Genomic DNA, 19,853 nt, shown 5'->3' on the forward strand with positions numbered 1-19,853 from the left:
GAGTCTACCTTTGTGTCTACTTTTGATTGGGAGTAGAAAAGGAAGTTATTCTTTTTGTTGCAATGGTGAATGGTATTGTTTCCTTAATTTCTCTTTCTGCTTTTTCATTGTTAGTATATAGGAATGCAAGGGATTTCTGTGTGTTAATTTTATATCCTGCAACTTTACTATATTCATTGATTAGCTCTAGTAATTTTCTGGAAGAGTCTTTAGGGTTTTCTATGTAGAGGATCATGTCATCTGCAAACAGTGAGAGTTTCACTTCTTCTTTTCCTATCTGGATTCCTTTTACTTCTTTTTCTGCTCTGATTGCTGTGGCCAAAACTTCCAACACTATGTTGAATAGTAGTGGTGAGAGTGGGCACCCTTGTCTTGTTCCTGATTTCAGGGGAAATGCTTTCAATTTTTCACCATTGAGGGTGATGCTTGCTGTGGGTTTGTCATATATAGCTTTTATTATGTTGAGGTATGTTCCTTCTATTCCTGCTTTCTGGAGAGTTTTAATCATAAATGAGTGTTGAATTTTGTCACAGGTTTCTTCTGCATCTATTGAGATAATCATATGGTTTTTATCTTTCAATTTGTTAATGTGGTGTATTACATTGATTGATTTGTGGATATTCAAGAATCCTTGCATTCCTGGGATAAAGCCCACTTGGTCATGGTGTATGATTTTTTTTAATATGTTGTTGGATTATGTTTGCTAGAATTTTGTTAAGGATTTTTGCATCTATGTTCATCAGTGATATTGGCCTGTAGTTTTCTTCTTTTGTGGCATCTTTGTCTGGTTTTGGAATTAGGGTGATGTTGGCCTCACAGAATGAGTTTGGAAGTTTACGTTCATCTGCGATATTCTGGAAGAGTTTGAGTAAGATAGGTGTTAGCTCTTCTCTAAATTTTTGGTAGAATTCAACTGTGAAGCCATCTGGTCCTGGGCTTTTGTTTGCTGGAAGATTTTTGATTACAGTTTCGATTTCCTTGCTTGTGATGGGTCTGTTAAGATCTTCTATTTCTTCCTGGTTCAGTTTTGGAAAGTTACACTTTTATAAGAATTTGTCCATTTCATCCAAGTTGTCCATTGTATTGGCATAGAGCTGCTGGTAGTAGTCTCTTATGATCCTTTGTATTTCAGTGTTGTCTGTTGTGATCTCTCCATTTTCATTTCTAATTTTGTTAATTTGGTTCTTCTCTCTTTGTTTCTTAATGAGTCTTGCTAATGGTTTGTCAATTTTGTTTATTTTTTCAAAAAAACAGCTTTTAGCTTTGTTGATTTTTGCTATGGTCTCTTTAGTTTCTTTTGCATTTATTTCTGCCCTAATTTTTAAGATTTCTTTCCTTCTACTAATCCTGGGGTTCTTCATTTCTTCCTTCTCTAATTGCTTTAGGTGTAGAGTTAGGTTATTTATTTGGCTTTTTTCTTGTTTGTTGATGTAAGCCTGTAATGCTATGAACTTTCCCCTTAGCACTGCTTTTACAGTGTCCCATAGGTTTTGGGTTGTTGTGTTTTCATTTTCATTCATTTCTATACATATTTTGATTTCTTTTTTGATTTCTTCTATGATTTGTTGGTTATTCAGAAGCGTGTTATTTAGCCTCCATATGTTTGAATTTTTAACAATTTTTTCCCTGTAATTGAGATCTAATCTTACTGCACTGTAATCAGAAAAGATGACTGGAATGATTTCAATTTTTTTTAATTTTCCAAGACCAGATTTATGGCCCAGGATGTGATCTATTCTGGAGAAGGTTCCGTGTGCACTTGAGAAAAAGGTGAAGTTGATTGTTTTGGGGTGAAATGTCCTATAGATATCAGTTAGGTCTAGCTGGTCCATTGTGTCATTTAAGGTTTGTGTTTCCTTGTTAATTTTCTGTTTAGTTGATGTATCCATACTTGTGAGTGGGGTATTAAAGTCTCCCACTATTACTGTGTTACTATTAATTTCCTCTTTCATTCTCATTAGCGTTTGCCATACATATTGCGGTGCTCCTATGTTGGGTGCATATATATTTATAATTGTTATATCTTCTTCTTGCATTGATCCTTTGATCATTAAGTAGTGTCCTTCTTTGTCTCTTTTCACATCCTTTATTTGAAAGTCTATTTTATCTGATATGAGTATTGCGACTCCTGCTTTCTTTTGGTCTCCGTTTGCGTGAAATATTTTTTTCCAGCCCTTCACTTTTAGTCTGTATGTGTCTCTTGTTTTGAGGTGGGTCTCTTGTAGACAGCATATATAGGGGTCTTGTTTTTGTATCCATTCAGCCAATCTTTGTCTTTTGGTTGGGGCATTCAACCCATTTACATTTAAGGTAATTATTGATAGGTGTGGTCCCGTTGCCATTTACATTGTTGTTTTGAGTTCACGTTTATACAACCTTTCTTCATTTCCTGTCTAGAGAAGATCCTTTAGCATTTGTTGAAGAGCTGGTTTGGTGGTGCTGAATTCTCTCAGCTTTTGCTTTTCTGTAAAGCTTTTGAATTCTCCTTCATATCTGAATGAGATCCTGGCTGGGTACAGTAATCTAGGTTGTAGGTTATTCTCTTTCATTACTTTCAGTATGTCCTGTCATTCCCTTCTGTCCTGGAGAGTTTCTATTGATAGATCAGCTGTTATCCTTATGGGAATCCCTTTGTGTGTTATTTGTTGTTTCTCCCTTGCTGCTTTTAGTATTTGTTCTTTGTGTTTGATCTTTGTTAATTTGATTAATATGTGTCGTGTGGTGTTTCGCCTTGGGTTTATCCTGTTTGGGACTCTCTGGGTTTCTTGGACTTCGGTGGCTATTTCCTATCTAACGAAACAAAAGACCTATACATAGAAAACTATAAAACACTGATGAAAGAAATCAAAGAGGACACAAACAGATGGAGAAACATACCGTGTTCATGGATTGGAAGAATCAATATTGTCAAAATGGCTATTCTACCCAAAGCAATCTATAGATTCAATGCAATCCCTATCAAGCGACCAACGGTATTTTTCACAGAACTAGAACAAAGAATTTCACAATTTGTATGGAAATACAAAAAACCTCGAATAGCCAAAGCAATCTTGAGAAAGAAGAATGGAACTGGAGGAATCAACCTGCCTGACTCTACTACAAAGCCACAGTCATCAAGACAGTATGGTACTGGCACAAAGACAGAAATATAGATCAATGGAACAGAATAGAAAGCCCAGGGATAAATCCACGAATCTATGGACACCTTATCTTTGACAAAGGAGGCAAGGATATACAATGGAAAAAAGACAACGTCTTTAACAAGTGGTGCTGGGAAAACTGGTCAAACACTTGTAAAAGAATGAAATTAGAACACTTTCTAACACCATACACAAAAATAAACTCAAAATGGATTAAAGATCTAAATGTAAGAACAGAAACTATAAAACTCCTAGAGGAGAACATAGGCAAAACACTCTCCCACATAAATCACAGCAAGATCCTCTATGACCCACCTCCCAGAATATTGGAAATAAAAGCAAAACTAAACAAATGGGACCTAATGAAACTTAAAAGCTTTTGCACTACAAAAGAAACTATAAGTAAGGTGAAAAGACAGCCCTCAGATTGGGAGAAAATAATAGCAAATGAAGAAACAGACAAAGGATTAATCTCAAAAATCTACAAGCAACTCCTGAAGCTCAATTCCAGAAAAATAAATGGCCCAATCAAAAAATGGGCCAAAGAACTAAACAGACGTTTCTCCAAAGATGACATACAGATGGCTAACAAACACATGAAAAGATGCTCAACATCACTCATTATTAGAGAAATGCAAATCAAAACCACAATGAGGTACCATTACACGCCAGTCAGGGTGGCTGCTATCCAAAAGTCTACAAGCAATAAATGCTGGAGAGGGTGTGGAGAAAAGGGAACCCTCTTACACTGTTGGTGGGAATGCAAACTAGTACAGCCACTATGGAAAACAGTGTGGAGATTTCTTAAACTGGAAATAGAACTGCCATATGACCCAGCAATCCCACTTCTGGGCATACACACTGAGGAAACCAGATCTGAAAGAGACACGTGCACCCCAATGTTCATCGCAGCACTGTTTATAATAGCCAGGAAATGGAAGCAACCTAGATGCCCATCAGCAGATGAATGGATAAGGAAGCTGTGGTACATATACACCATGGAATATTACTCAGCCGTTAAAAAGAATTCATTTGAACCAGTTCTAATGAGATGGATGAAACTGGAGCCCATTATACACAGTGAAGTAAGCCAGAAAGATAAAGAACATTACAGCATACTAACACATATATATGGAATTTAGAAAGATGGTAACGACAACCCTATATGCAAAACAGAAAAAGAGACACAGAAGTACAGAACAGACTTTTGAACTATGTGGGAGAAGGTGAGGGTGGGATGTTTTGAAAGAACAGCATGTATATTATCTATGGTGAAACAGATCACCAGCCCAGGTGGGATGCATGAGACAAGTTCTCGGGCCTGGTGCACTGGGAAGACCCAGAGGAATCAGGTGGAGAGGGAGGTGGGAGGGGGCATTGGGATGGGGAATACGTGTAACTCTATGGCTGATTCATATGACAAAACCCACTGAAAAACAAAATATATAAATAAAGGGGGGGAAAAAAGAAAAAAAAAGAAAAGAAAGATGAAATGTGGAGGGTGGACTGGAGATGGGAGTGTGGGTCTGGAGCTCAGAGCCCAGGGAGGTTATGGCTAGGATCCAGGTGTGGCTGTGGGCTGGACTATGTGGATGGAGAGGACAGCAGTGGTCAGGCGGACCCTGGAGGCTGAATTCTTTTACTGCGTGATTGAATATCAGATGTAAGAGTCAAAGAGTTGAGTGTGACCTACACTCCCCGCCGTGGTTCGGTGGAGGCACCAGCGATGCCCTCAGAGACCTGGTGAACCGAGGGGTGGGGGAGCGAGGATGGCTGGGGAGATTTGCAAAGTACACTCTGCTCTCAAAAGATAGCACAGCTCATCCTTCTGGACCCGGAGAGCAGGCTTTACTTCTCCCAGGGACAGGCCAGGGTGTGTAAGAAGCAGGATGTGTCTCTGTCCCCTTGAGGTGAAGCATGTGAGTCATTTCTGTCCTTTCAAAGCATCCTTTGATGCTTCATGTTGCTCTACTTGTCAACCAATGGAGACTCCAGGATTCAGACAAGAATGGCCCTCATCAGAGTTCCCGATCAAGGACAGACGCATATACTAATACATATGATATACTTCCCTGAAGTGAAATAAAAATAAGACAGGAAATAGCCTGCTAAAGTCATCAACCGCCTCAGGAAGTGGTATAGCCACCAGTGAAATCTATTGATCTATCTATCTCTCTATCTACATATCATCATGGAGAATGGAATGCAACCCACTCCAATATTCTTGCTTGTACAATCCCATGAACAGAGGATCCTATAAGGTTTCAGTCCATCGTGTTGTAAAGAGCTGGACGTGACCAAGAGACGAAGCACATATATTATCTATCTATCCAGTTTCATCGAGTTGTAATTGACATACAGCCCTGAGGTGTAAAAGCTAATGATCTGACTTACATGTGTTAGGAAATGATTGCACGTTCAGATATATCACACAGCTGTGTGGTATGTGCTCACTCACAGTAGCAACAAGAAAGGAAGCCCAGCATGTCTTCATTTGTAGCAATCCTGACATTGCTCTTGGTAAAACAGTTCTTGGGCAGTTTAGTTCTAAGCCAGGGGAAAGATCACACACAGAGATTTCAATGAGCAACTAAGGCTTCGTGGAGCTTCATCTTTGCCCTATTTGCCAGCTCAGTTCACACCAGGGTCCTCATGGTGTTATGATCTTCAGCCCTCTTCTTGGTCGAGCCAAGACAGATTGTGACCCAGTTGATCACTTAAAAGGCACAAGATTCTCAAATCTTTGGCTTTGGTGAAAAGAAGCAAAAAAGACAAAACGTGCAACTCTAGATGGATTCACACAACACATGCAAAGCCTCCCCGGGGCAAGCGTTCCCTCTGCAGGCCTCAGTGATCTGGAGTGGAATGTCCAGTAGACCTTTCTGTGATGACGGGACTTTTCAAATGTCTGCCCTGTCCAGCACCCTGGCACCTGGTCACATGACGCTACTGAGCACTTGAAACGTGGTGGGTGTGACTGAAGAGCTGAATGCTCTACTTCATACACGTGTAGAGTCAGTGTCTGTACCACGTGGCTGGGTCAGTACTTTATCGGCCAGTGCAGGTCCAGACTGAAAGGGATCTTGTTGTCCTGTTTCCACCCCTGGAACCCTAGCACCCTCAGTGCACATGGCTGGGAAAAGATTGAGGCAGCTTCCTTGATGGCTCAGTGGTAAAGAATCCACCTGCCAATGCAAGAGACATGAGAGATGTGGGTTCGATCCCTGGGTCATGAAGATCCCCTCGAGAAGGGAATGGCAACCCCCTTCAGGATTCTTGCCTGGAGAATCACATGCACAGAGGAGCCAACAACTACATACTACCCATGGGTTGCAAAGAGTCAGTTATGACTGAATTGCCTTAGCATGCACACACGCAACCTCATATGGCTAGTGGCACCACACTGGCTATCTCAAAGAGAATATACTTCATGTTTTTATTAGGCCATCTAGCATTGCTTTTGTTAGTTTTCATGGAAAGCATTTTAAATATAGCAGTGTGCACATGTCAATCTTAAACTTCCAATCTATCTCTGCCCTCACCCTTCCCCTCTATAACTCTAAGATTGTTCTCTAAGGCTACAAGTCTTTTCAGTTTTGTAAATAAACTCATCCTCTTGAAACGTTAGAATAGATATCTTATTTATTGGTTTTGTGTCTGTGTGTTTTTTAACTGAATAATTTCAAGAATCAACTGGGAAATTTTTTATGCTTTTTGGAATTTTAGAAAAAGTAACATGATTATATCTACCTACCCTGTATGTGTGATTGATTATGCCATCTCCCCAAACAGTGAGATAGATAAAATGGAGTCCTAGAATAGCCAGGAGTTTACTAAGAGGTTTTTGGATATTTGAAGATGATCCTGCAATCTTGGACTCCACTGTTCACCTCAGAGCTGCTGGGCTGCTTTGGAGGAGGAGGAGGAGTGTCCAGAGAGGAACCTCTTTAAAAAGAGATCTAAGTCTTTGATTTGTAGCACTCTGTGAGCTCACAGCCTGGGGCCAGGTCAGCGCTCAGCATGGTCTTTCTTTACATTGAATTCCTCATAGATACTGGGCTCGGGGAAGGGGTGAATGGGGCTCAGGGGAGTGTGAGTATTCAGTCTCTCAGAGAGGGTCCCAAGGTTCAAGTGGGCATATATCACATCTTCTGCTGGAGAGTCCTGAGAGGAAGGAAGTGTGAATGATGGACTGAGACGTGATCTTTGAAGGCTGTGACATTGGGCATTGGAATGGCCGATGCTATGGCAAGGGTTTGGGCTGGGAGGACTCACGTCACCGCTCACTGCTTGGTCTTCCTGGGGCTCTCCGTCCATGATGGCAAGATCTGTGAATGAAAGAGAGTCAAGGATCATGGGGGTGGAGGCAGTTATTCCAGATCTCCATGACTTTGATGGGGATATCAAAGCCAGAGAAAAAGCAGGGGTGTGCTCCAGGTTGCTGAGTCTGTCTACTCCACTAAATAAAAACAAAAGCAAGACATTCCATATACAAGCCCAGCCATTAACGGACTGTCTCAGGAACCTGTGCAAACACACAGACCCATCCTACATCTTCTGTTATGGACCATCCTCCTCTGCATATCAGCAGATTCCCAAGATCATGTAGGGGAGAAGAACAGATGGCTGTAGTTGAAGGGAAGAACAGGGCTTGGAATGTCCCTGGTGTCCAGAGATTAAGTGTCCATCTTCCAGTGCAGGCAGCCTGGGTTCTATCCTTTGTGGCAGATCTATGATCCCATGTGTCTTGAAGCAACTAAGCCCCACGTGCTGCAACAGCTGAGCGCACGAGCTCTGGATCCTGAACCACACCCCAGACTGCAATGAGGATCCCCCACTGCTGCAAGGACCTGATGCAGCCAAGAAGAAATCAACACATATTTTTATGAAAAGAACAGGGTTCCATGGGTCTCTGGAAGATGTTCCCTCAGGGTAACAACACCGGAAATGAGTTTTTAACCTACGGGAAGTGAAAACCTCATTCTCTGCTATGAGCCCACCTCCCTTTGGGTCAGATGATGCTGAGTTTGCTTCTTCAGACTTACGATTTGGGGTAGAACACCAGTGACAGACAAGAGCAGCGAGGATGATGATGGTAGAGGTGAAGGCTATGGCAAGGCCAAGGATGATACACAGTGCACTGGAGCGTTCTTGAGGAAGCCCTGCTTCTGTCAACAAGCAATCGGAAGGTCTGGTTTTTCATTGCAAACACTGTGCCCCTACACACTGGTTTTATTGTATCCTTGCATCAAACTGTCAGCATCTGTCAGCCTGATCAGTTATGGTCTCCACTTCCCAGGAGGTACCAAAGAATCCAGGAGAGATGCTAGCAGTGGATAAAGTAAAGAGGCCGTGCAAGACCAGCAGAGGTCTGAACCAAGGTCCACTGGGCACCAATGCAGTTTTTCTGTGCTCTCCCACGACAAGGCATGGTGTTTTTCCATGAATGGAGACCCCTTTAATCCACAATACATTCCGACCCCCCCCCCCCACCCCGGTCCACATATACCTGGATCTGAATCTTCTAGAAGAATGGACAGTTTTATTTCTGAATGTGCTTTACTTCTCCCAGGAACAGGCCAGGGTGTGTAAGAAGCAGGATGTGTCTCTGTCCCCTTGAGGTGAAGCATAGAATCATTTCTGTCCCTTCAAAGCACCTTTGGTGCTTCATGTTGCTCTCCTTGTCAACCAATGGAGACTCCAGGATTCAGACAAGAATGGCCCTCATTAGAGTTCCTGATCAAGGACAGACACATATACTAATACATATGATATACTTCCCTGAAGTGAAATAAAAATAAGACAGGAAATAGCCTGCTAAAGTCATCAACTGCCTCAGGAAGTGGTATAGCCACCAGTGAAATCTATTGATCTATCTATCTCTCTATCTACATATCCTCATGGAGAATGGAATGCAACCCACTCCAACATTCTTGCTTGGACAATCCCATGGACAGAGGGTCCTATAAGGTTTCAGTCCATCGTGTTGTAAAGAGTTGGACATGACCAAGAGACGAAGCACATATACTATCTATCTATCCAGTTTCATTGAGTTGTAATTGACATACAGCCCTGAGGTATAGATGCTAATGACCTGACTTACATGTATTAGGAAATGATTGCACGTTCAGATATATCACACAGCTGTGTGGTATGTGCTCACTCACAGTAGCAACAAGAAAGGAAGCCCAGCATGTCTTCATTTGTAGCGATCCTGACATTTCTCTTGGTAAAACAGTTCTTGGGCAGTTTAGTTCTAAGCCAGGGGAAAGATCACACACAGAGTGCTCAATGAACAACTAAGGCTCCGTGGAGCTTCATCTTTGCCCTATTTGCCAGCTCAGTTCACACCGGGGTCCTCACGTGTTTATGCTCTTCAGCCCTCCTCTTGGTCGAGCCAAGACACATTGTGCTACCAGCTGATCACTTAAAAGGCACAAGATTCTCAAATATTTGGCTTTGGTGACAAGAAGCAAAAAAGACAAAACGTGCAAATATGGATGGATTCACACAACACGTGCAGTGCCTCCCCGGGGCAAGCGTTCCCTCTGCTGGCCTCAGTGATCTGGAGTGGAATGTCCAGTAGAATTCTGGGTGATGATGGGACTCTTTAAACATCTGCTCTGTCCTGCACCCTGGCACCTGGCCACATGATGCTACTGAGCACCTGCAATGTGGTGGGTGTGACTGAAGAGCTGAATGCTCTACTTCACATACGTGTAGAATCAGTGTCTGCACCGCGTGGCTGGGTAAGTACTTTATCGGCCAGTGCAGGTCCAGACTGAGGGGGATTCTGTTGTCCTGTTTCTACCCCTGGAATCCCAGCAGCCTCAGTGCACACGCCTGGGAAAATATTGAGGGAGCTTCCTCGATGGCTTAGTGGTAAAGAATCCACCTGCCAATGCAAGAGACATGAGAGATGTGGGTTCAATCCCTTGGTCAAGAAGATCCCCTCTAGAACATAATGGCAACCGACTCCAGGATTCTTGCCTGGCGAATCCCATGCACAGAGGAGCCAAGCGAACTACACACTACTCTTTGCAACATGGGGTTGCAAAGAGTCAGTTATGACTGAATAGTCTTAGCACGCACACACACAGCCTCAGAGGGCTAGTGGTACCACACTGGCTATCTCAAACAGAATATACTTCATGTTTTTATTTGGCCATCTAGCATTGCTTTTATTATTTTTCATGGAAAGCTTTTTATTTTAAATATAGCAGTGTGCACATGTCAATCTTAAACTTCCAATCTATCTCTCCCCTCACTCTTCCCCTCCATAGCTCTAAGATTGTTCTCTAAGTCTACAAGTCTGTTTCTGTCTTGTAAAAATGTTCATCCTTGAAAAACATCATTGAATAGACATTTTATTTATTTGTTTTGTGTTTGTTTCAAAACAGAATAATTTGATGAAACAACTGGGAAATTCTTTATGCTTTATTGGAATTTTAGAAAAAGTAAGATAATCATATTAACCTGCCCAGTATGTGTGATTGATTATGCCATCTCCCCAAACAGTGAGATAGATAAAATGGAGTCCTAGAAGATACAGGAGTTTACTTAGAGGTTGTGTGACTTTTGAAGATGATCCTGCAATCTTGGACTCCACAGTTCACCTCAGAGTTGCTGGGCTGCTTTGTAGGAGGAGGAGGAATATCCACAGAGGAACCTCTTTAAAAAGAGATCTAAGTCTTTGATTTGTAGCAATCTATGTGCTCACAGCCTGGGGCCAGGTCAGGGCTCAGCACGATCTTTCTTTACATTGAATTCCTCATAGATACTGGGCTTGGGGAACGGGTGCATGGGGCTCAGGGGAGTGGAAGAATTCAGTCTCTCAGAGGGTCCCGAGGTTCAAGTGAGCATATATCACGTCTTCTGCTGGAGAGTCCTGAGAGGAAGGAGGTGAGAATGATGGACTGAGATGCAATCTTTGGAGGCTGGGACACTGGGAATTGGAAGGGCTGATGCTATGGCAAGTGTTTGGGCGGGGAGGACTCACCACGCCGCTCACTGCTTGTTCTTCCTTGGGCTCTCTTTCCATAATGGCAAGATCTGCGAATGAAAGAGAGTCAAGGATCTTGGGGGGTGAAGGCAGTTATTCCAGACCTCCGTAACTTTGATGGGGACATCAAGGCCAGAAAAAGGCAGGGGCATGCCACCTGATGCTGGGTCTGTCTACTCCAATAAATAAATCAAAAACAAAACATTCCATCTACAAGCCCAGCCATTCACTGACTGTCTCAGGAGCCTCTGCAAACCCACAGACCCATCCTACGTCTTCTATTATGGGTCATTCTCTTCTGCATATCAGCAGATTCCCAAGATCATGTAGGGGAGAAGAACAGACAGTTGTTGAAGGAAAGAACAGGGCTTGGAATGTCCCTGGTGTCCAGAGATTAAGTGTCCATCTTCCAGTGCAGGCAACCTGGGTTCTAGCCTTGGTGGGAGATCTATGATCCCATGTGTCTTGAAGCAACTAAGCCCCACGTGCTACAACAGCTGAGTGCATGAGCTCTGAAGCCTGAACCACACCCCAGACTGCAATGTGGGTCCCCCATTCTGCTGCAAAGACCTGATGCAGCCAAGAAGAAATCAACACATATTTTCATAAAAAGAACAGGATTCCATGGGGCTCTGGAAGATGTTCCCTCAGAGATAACAACACTTGAAACCAGTTTTAACCTGCGGGAAGTGAAAACCTCATTCTCTGCTATGAGCCCACCTTCCCCTGGGTCGGATGATGCTGAGCTCACCACCTTCAGGCTTACGATTTGGGGTAGAACACCAGTGACAGACAATAGCAGCGAGGAGGATGCTGGTAGAGGTGAGGGCTATGGCAAGCCCAAGAATGATGTACTGCATGCTGGAGTGTTCTTGAGGAAGCCCTGCCTCTGCCAACAAGCAAACGGAAGGTCTGGTTTTTCACTGCATACACTGTGCCCCTACACACTGGAGTTATTGTATCCTTGGGTCAAACTTCAGCCTCTGTCAAACTGATCACTTATTATCTCCACTTCCCAGGAGGCACCAAGGCATCCAGGAGAGATGCTAGCAGTGGATGAAGTAAAGAGGCCTTGCAAGACGAGCAGAGGTCTGAACCAAGGTCCACTGGGCACCAATGCAGTTTTTCTCCGCTCCCTCATGTAAAGGCATGGTGTTTTTCCATGAATGGAGACACCTTTAATCCACAATACATTCCGACCGCCCCCCCATCCACATATACCTGGAACGGAATCCTCAAGAAAATGTGACACTTTTATCTCTGAATGTGGAATGTTTAGTTCATAAAACACTAACAGAGGAATAACATATTTAAGGTGCTCCTTCAAATTCTCCACTTGTCGCCCCCATCCTCCCCAAAAATTCTGGTGGAGGGAGGGTAAGCATGACTCTTAGGCGTGGGATCAGGTCACTCTGACCAATTATCTTCAATTTAGAAATTCCCAGTCCCAGGGTCTCAGTGCCCTCTCTGGTTCTCATGCAGACCACAGTCTCAAATGCTGACTTAAGACGGACGTTGAGAAGCACAAAGTCGCAGATCTGGGAGCTGAAAGAGCCAGCACTCACACAGGACCCCTATGTCTTCTTAGAAATTTGCTGAGATAGGAGACCTTCTTGCTTACCTTCTGTGGTGTGTGCATCCATGGGTGAAGGGCAAGTACTTGTAGTGGAACCTAGGAGAAAATAGACAGAAGGGGTGAGCAAGTAAGCTTCCTCGCCCCACCAAAGGAGGACTGTTTTGTCTGGAAGGTTGACCTCCTGCCTGTGCTTGACTCTGTGATCCCTCAGAGCACTGATGGGGGAGGGGAGAGCTTCTGGATCCTCTCCGTGAATGTGTTGAGTAGACCCACCATCCTGGAGAAGAGAAGGTGGAAGGAGGAGGGAGGGTATGCCTGGTGATGAAAGACAGCTGAAAGCAAGAAGCATTATTTCCGCTCCAGGACTGAGTATCTATGCTCCTTAATTGGGAAATCACCTGTATGTCAGAGGTGCCTCTGGGAAAACATGAAGAGCAAGGGCCCAGTGCAATCTCTGATACTCCCAAATCAGCCCAGCCTCTCCTCCTCCTGGGTGCACCCTGAACCTTTTCTTTATCTGCCTGGATAGACAGGACTGTGATGAGAAGCATCCATACAGGAGGTGGAAGAGGGTTGATATGCCACCGACCATCTCTCGTCCTCTCTGGTTCTCATTTCTCCAGAAGCCCTAAGGTTCCCCTGAGACCAGCACAGGGCCCTTGAGATAGTGCGCAGTGATAGAGTAAGATGTTATGGAAAAGGCCAAACGGACTTCTTGACCAACACAAAGTGATTTAGTGTACTGTAAAGCATGGGACACTTCTTGGCGTTCTGGAAACAAGAATACTGCAGTGGGTTGCTGTTTCCTCCTTCAGGGGACCAGCTTTTGTCAGAACTCTTCTCTATGACCTGTCAGTTTTGGGCGGCCCTGCACGACATGGCTCATAGCTTCATTGAGTTCCACAAGCCCCTTTATCACAACAAGGCTGTGATCCATAAGGAGGAGATAGTGAAGCACAGAGGAATCTGTCATGCTGCAGCCCACGGGGTCACAAAGAGTTGGACACAACATAGCGACTGAAGAGCAATAAGATTCCTGGCCAGGAGGAGGGTCCTCCCCTGTGATGGACAGGAGCAGGGGGTCGCTGGGGTCTGACGACGCATAGGGAGAGTGAGTGAAGGAGCCGTAGCACCTGTAGACCCCGCTATGGGCTGGGGTCCCAGGACCCAGAGAGAATGCTGCCTGGAGTGCTCCGCGGGGGCCCTGGCCTCCACCGAGCGGGCACCTAAGGTCTCCCCCTCCCTGAGCAGATGGAACTGGTCAATGGTGCCCTCGAAGCTACAGAGCAAGGTCATGTTCTCTCCTGACCTCACTACAGGGCCCCCCTGGCCTGAGAGAGAGGGTTTCTTGGACAGACCTGGAAGGAAGACCTTGATCTTAGAGCATGGAGTAACTCTAGTGCTAAACGGAGGACCTAAGCCCGAGGTGTGCAACAAGAGAAGCACTGCATGAGAAGCCCGCCCACCACCAGGACAGAAAACCCCACAGAAACGAATACCCAGCATAGGGAAAAAGTCAAACGTAACTTTAATAATGGACTGTCATTTAATATCCATTCTCTGAAAAGAAATATATGTATATGAACAACTGAATCAGTCTTATCTACAACAGGAATTAGCAACATCAAAAATCAACTAGACTTCAAAAAAAATAAATAAAAACTATACTTTAAAAATCAACAAAATGTGGGGTTCTCTTGAAAGACGGAACCTACTAGGTTCTGCTGGGACCATCAGAAAACATCGTATTGACCCAGAAAAAGACATTATGGCCTGGAAATTGCCAGCATCTCATTGGATCGTTGACTACCTCAAACATGAGGGAGTATTCAGCGCAGCACTCCCCACCCCCAGGGGCTGGAAGGGACTCCTTAGTGGGGAGGGTTGGCAGGGAGGACTCCTTCCTTTTTGTGCAGAAGGATGCATTAAACCAGAAGGCTGAACAACTTCAAGGTGTCAACCTCCGTCCTGTCCACCCAGGGGCCAGACTGCAAGGGCATCTGGTACAGCAGCGCTCCTGACAGAGGAAGGGAGCTCTGACATGAAGGTGGGAAACAAACACCTTAACCAACCATCGTTGGCTGCCTGAGCTGGGAACTGCCTGGGTCCCTGCTCTGGTACATTTTTCTCCATTGGTCGTTCTTTCACGTTCTTGCTGCTTCACTCTGTCACCGGCTGTGTCTTCTCTTTAGCACATGGCAGGTGCTCTGTTCTCTTTTCCCTTCCGGGTTCACACCTCCTCTCTCTCTGGTTTGTTCCCTCTCCCGAGTTTGTGAGTGTCTTTGCATGCCTGTCATTGTCTTCCGGTACTGATGCTGGACTGGACAAAACCCTTCTGTGACACAGACAGCAGAAGGGACTGGTCTGGACACACTCACCTGTGATGACGATGTCCATGGGGTTGCTGGGGGCTGACCACTCATAGGGGGATTAGCTGAGAGAGCCATAGCATTGGTAGGTGCCCACAGTCCCCAAGGTCATGGGGCCAATGAAGCAGTCAGCTGAGGCATGCCCACCCGAGAAAGTCTCTCCACATATCTGGAAATGCCCTGTGCTATTTTCCTGGTGCAGGATAAACTTTTCAAACAACAGCGGTGATTGACAGTGAAGGGTCACATTCCTTCCCTCCTGCACGAGGGGTCCTGGGTGGGCTGAGATGGAGGGTTTTGTGAACACACCTAGGAGCAAAGAGGTTGTGAGCTTCAGTGGTCACCCCGTCTCAGCGCTTCTGCTGACATCTGAAGGTGTGAGAAATGTTCCCGTGATCCAGCAGAGCCAATTACCCTTCCTGTCTGTTCTGTTGCATTCTCTCTAGCCTTGTTCTCAGGCTCTGGCTCATGCTTTTCTCTTTCTCTTTGCTCAAGACCTCCAGCCTCCTCTGTGTTTATTCTAAACTCTTTAGCTGTTGAATCTTCTGTCAGCTTCATGCATGCATACTCAGTCGCTTCAGTCCTGTCTGACTCTGTGGGACGCCATGGACTGTAGCCCGCCAGGCTCCTCTGTCCATGAGATTCTCCAGGCGAGAATACTGGAGTGGGTTGCCATGCTCTCAGCCTCTTCCCATCCCCAATTTGCATTTGAGGGGCTGGGGTCGTTCTGAGGATGCATACCCTGTCTCCCTTCACATACATCTCTTATAACGTGGGTGATGACTCACATCATTGGAAAGGAAGTGGAGAAAAATGAAACCAATCTGTGACCTCACCTCATGCCTCTGGAGACATTTTTGAGACTCCTCCCTGGGGCTCCAGCTCCTTCACAAGGCACTACAGCTCCCTACTGGGTGGCAGGTGCTGGATCAGGGTTGTTCTCATCCTCCCTGCTGGCAGGCAGTGGCCGCATCCTGTCTGCTAATGCCAAAGGATGCTCTTCCTTTCTGCGCTGAGGAAACCAATCCATCTATTCAACACCCCATGTTTAAACTCTCAGAGTGGGTTCTCTTTCACTGGTTCGCTCCTGACTGGGAATCCTGAGTAAGCCTTGGGTGCACTGGCATGTGGACCTAGGGTAGGACTGCCTGCAGGCTCGTCCATCCCGGGCTGGCTGGACCCTTCCTACCTGTGACCACAATTTGCAGTGGGTCACTGTGTGTGTAATGGTAGCCTCCAGAACACGTGTAGGACCCGGCATGTTCTCTGGTCACCGGGCCAAGGGTGAAGGTGTTGACATGATGTCCCTGGAGCTCAGGCAAACTGGTCCCTTCTCATTTGAACAGTCTGAATATTTCAAATGGAGAACGGGAGTGACACCAAAGAGTCACAGTCTGTCCTAAGGGAACCACGGGGCTTGGCCAGGCTGACAAAGAGGGCTTCTCATATTCACCTAGGAGAGATGGAGGCACAGGCTTTGAGAGGAAAATAGGAACAGTCTACTCTCCCCCCGCCCTCATGGGTGCTCCCCCTTCAATTCCCCCAGCTCTCCTCCCCTAAACTGCATCACCTTGATGCTCAAGGATACCTCGGGCTTGGGGACAGACAGAGACACAGTCAACCCAGGATGGACATCATGGAGATTCTAAGAATATGATCCTCAGAGGTGATTCTCAGGAGAAGAATCATTCCTTGGATTGACAAAATTTTGAGAAACTTTCCCTCAAATCACAAAACACTGGGGATTCCCTGGCGGTCCAGTGGTTAGGACTCAGCACTTTCTCTACCAAGGGCCTGGGTTGATCCCTGATCAGGGAACTAAGATCCTGCAAGCTGCATGATGCAGGCTAAAGAAAACTCCACAGAGAAATTGATGCATGGAAAAGAAGTGAAAGGACTTCCCTGTTGCATTTGTTGTAGCTCAAATGGTACAAAATCTTCCTGCAATGCAGGAGAGCAGGGTACAGTCTCTCAGCTGGCAAGATCCCCTGGGCAAGGAAATGGCAACCCCTTCCCGTATTCTTGCCCTGAGAGTCCCATGGACAGAGGAGCCTGGTGAGCTACAGATCATGGGGTCGGGAAGAGTTGGATATGACTGAGTGACTAACAGTAACACAACTAAGAAGAGAAAAAGCCACCTGACGAAAAGAACGAAGGAAACCATGGCCTTTCTCCTTTGTTAGCTATGCTCTATCAAATGTGGGACCAGGTCCAGGTGGCCCTGCCTGATGCCCAGCCCCTCCCCTGGGGTCAGGTCTAGTGGGCAGTCCTGCAGATCCTGTTGTGAATGGCTGGTTGGAGATGCCACCTTGTCGGAGAGGGGTCTGTGGGCTGCAGCCCCTCGCTCCCTCTCATGATAGAAATGGCACTCAGGGGGCCCAGCTCCCAGCTCCCAGACTTCACACAGTCCCTTCAGGTCCAGAGTCCAGAGCTGGGCTAACCTCTGGGGAGAGTAAAGATGAGTATCAAGGCCAATAGGAGGACCTGGGATCCACAGGGCACGCGGCTCTCACTGTACTGACAGGGGTCTCCCTCTGCACCCAGGGTCATTTGCCTCGGCCCGACTGCTCTGCTCAACACAGAAATAAGGGAGGCTGAGGACTCACCCACAGCTGCCCAGATCCTCAGACTCACACAGAATCCTAGAAGCAAAAGCCCGTCAGAGATGGCTTGTCCCGATGGACCCCATGCTCCTTGCACCCTCATCCAGGGAACCTGGTCTGTGATGTGAAGACCCCCGATTTCCACCATAAACCACCCTACCGGGTCTTTCCAGACTCACCGAGACTCAGGAGGCTGAGGAGTGTGGGCCACATGGCTCTGCTTCTGTGAGGCAGGAGGCAGGACTGAGCAAAGCTGACCGAGTCACAGGATGCGGAAGGCAGGCGGTGTTGTTCATACAGTCAGCCTGGTGCATGTCACAGGGGAAGATGTCCAGCCTCTTGTCACGCCAGGGATGGAAGTCTGACCTGAATCTCGTCACTGAGCAGGCCTCGTGACCCGAGGGTCAGTTTTGTTTCCCTAAATACTATGGACTTAGGAGGATTTGAACAGGTCTTGTTGCCTTCAGGAAATAGTAATGGTGTCAGTGTATACCATTTTGGTGGTGGTGGTTTAGTTGCAATGTGATGTCCTACCCCTGCGGCCCCATGGATTGTATCCCACTGGGCTGCTCTGTCCATGGGACTGCCCATGCACGAAATCTGGAGTGGGTTACCATTTCCTTCTCCAGGGGATTTTCCTGACCCATGCATCAAACCCAGGCCTACTGCTTTGCAGGCAGACTCTTTACCAACTGAGAGGCTTAATTTCTATGAATATCTTGTTTGAAGAAAGATTGACTCAGTTCCTTTCCTTCTTTTGATGATGAGTTCTACTTCAGTTGTGCAGGTCTGGGAATTCCCTGGTGGTCCAGTGGCTACTCCCTGACTTCACTGCTGAACAACCAGGTTCAATTCCTGGTTGGGGAACTAAGATGAGAACCCCCAAGCTATGAAGTCCAGCCAAAAAAAAAATGTGCAGGGTTACTAACTGCTTACTGTGTAATGCTAACCACAGGAGAAAAACAAACAAACAAAAAAAAAAAACCACACTGATTTATTTTCAGCAAAGATTTCTAAGGCCTCTCTGCTCCTGAATATAAAAGATTTTTTTTTTCAATCATGTAACCTGGAATTCATTTTCTTGGTTGACATGTTGTTACTCATTCTCTATAAAACAAAACATGGGGTTCAGTGCAGAGAAAACAAATATACTTAATATGTATCCTCAAACAGAATATCTAAGAATTCCAATAATCCCCTCATGCTTTTACTTAGGAGATGGTATGTTGCCCTGATAAAATAAAAATGCTTTAAAAGATGTTCTTCATAAGAAAGATAGCCCTTCTGAAGAAATCCACTATATACCAGGGAGGATGCTTTCCCCAATCTCATGATAAATGTCATTACCCATAACTCTTTGCAGTAGAGAAATCACAGGTGCCCACTTCATATTTCACGCTCAGTGCAGGTTGCCAATTAAGGACTCATTAACAGAGATGTTGATTCTGCATTCTCATAAGAGAAGGAGACATGCGTATTACGGCTCTTTGAACATTTTGTAAAAATTCTGAGGTGGAGTATAGGTGATTAAGAAACTAACTATTAGTTTCCGGTGTACAACAAGGTTATACACAGACATGCCTCCATTGCTTTTCAAATTCTTCTCTCACTTAGCTAGTTATGGAATATTAAGCAGAGTTCCCTGTGCTATCCAATAGGTCCTTGTTGGTCATCCATTTTAAGTATAGCCGTGTATATATGTCAAAGCCAAAATGCCAATCTATCCCTCCCCTTCTGTGAAGAATACCGTTGGTAGCTTGATAGGGGTTGCATTGAATCTATAGACTGCTTTGGGTAGTATACTCATTTTCACAATATTGATTCTTCCAATCCATGAACACGGTATATTTCTCCGTCTATTTGTGTCCTCTTTGATTTCTTTCATCAGTGTTTTATAGTTTTCTATGTATAGATCTTTTGTTTCATTACGTATATATACTCCTAAGTATTTTAATCTTTTTGTTGTGATGGTGAATGGTATTGTTTCCTTAATTTCTCTTTCTGTTTTCTCATTGTTAGTGTATAGGAATGCAAGGGATTTCTGTGTGTTAATTTTATATCCTACAACTTTACTATATTCATTGATGAGGTCTAGTAATTTTCTGGCAGAGTCTTTAGGGTTTTCTATGTAGAGGATCATGTCATCTGCAAACAGTGAGAGTT

The 19,853-nt window shown here is 45.1% G+C and overlaps 1 pseudogene; it reads right to left on the bottom strand.

The window, feature by feature from the left end:
• Nucleotides 1–6,931: 6,931 nt before the first annotated feature.
• Nucleotides 6,932–17,930, bottom strand: LOC122421489 (annotated as a pseudogene).
• Nucleotides 17,931–19,853: the final 1,923 nt, after the last annotated feature.

This window comes from Cervus canadensis, chromosome 18 (genome assembly GCF_019320065.1).
Source record: "Cervus canadensis isolate Bull #8, Minnesota chromosome 18, ASM1932006v1, whole genome shotgun sequence".
In the NCBI taxonomy this organism is placed as follows: domain Eukaryota; kingdom Metazoa; phylum Chordata; class Mammalia; order Artiodactyla; family Cervidae; genus Cervus; species Cervus canadensis.